We start from the raw sequence: 934 nt of genomic DNA, 5'->3' as shown, positions 1-934 counted from the left end.
AAAAGCTTTGCATATGGATCCGCACGTCTCACGTCTTGTCAGCCCCGTAACACTGTCAAATACAAATAAAGAAAATAAGAACAATCTATCTAACTACAAGCAACAGCACAAATAAATACAATAGAGCAAAGATACAAATAAAATAAACAGTGATTTTCAGGGTTTTTTTCAGGTAGGTCTAACATTAGTTTTTAGGTACAGAAATTGAATAAAGTAATGAAATGTAAAACAGCATTGCATATTTGACTGTATAAATTAAAGATTAATCAACAGCAAAGAAATCACTCACTGCTCTTGATTGAATAGCTTTTGTAACTTCAAAGGTTTAAGAAGGCTAGACAGACACAAATCAGTAATAAGCAATCTGTTTTATTTAATACATTTTTTGTTTACTGTAACAATTAAGAAAGTGCTGTCACTTTAAGAAACTGTAAGTACGTTCAGCCGCCTATGTCTGCTATAGGATACTTACCAAGACGGCCATTTTGATCTAATTTTTGTGTGAATTTGTCCATTTAAACACAATACTTCAGAGAGAGCTTAATATTTGCGCGCGTTGTGAGGCGCTTCGGTCTTCGGATGAGCGCACGCACAAATCTTCTCACTGCTCGAGTGAGCTCGTGTCCTCAGGCTCTTAAATGTTTAAACTGGCAAAGCTTACATGAGTTTAGTTTAAACACAGATATCAACGTATGCTGTTCAGGTCTCACCTGTGCACGCACGCGCTATCAGCACCCGGGTGAAGACGGAATAAATGACTGCTCATATTCCAGCATACAGCACTCGCATTGAACAAGAGTGAATGGTTTGTCCACTTTTTTTTTTTCATCACTGTTGTTGTAATGTATTGGGAAGCCAGAATGCGCATCCATCAACAGAAACATACCTCAGCTGAACCCTGTTTGTTTTACGTGTTATTTATAAGAAACCATGT

This window comes from Sinocyclocheilus grahami, unplaced genomic scaffold (genome assembly GCF_001515645.1).
Source record: "Sinocyclocheilus grahami isolate Dianchi unplaced genomic scaffold, SAMN03320097.WGS_v1.1 scaffold1238.1, whole genome shotgun sequence".
NCBI lineage: Eukaryota > Metazoa > Chordata > Actinopteri > Cypriniformes > Cyprinidae > Sinocyclocheilus > Sinocyclocheilus grahami.
This window is presented reverse-complemented; position numbering follows the sequence as displayed.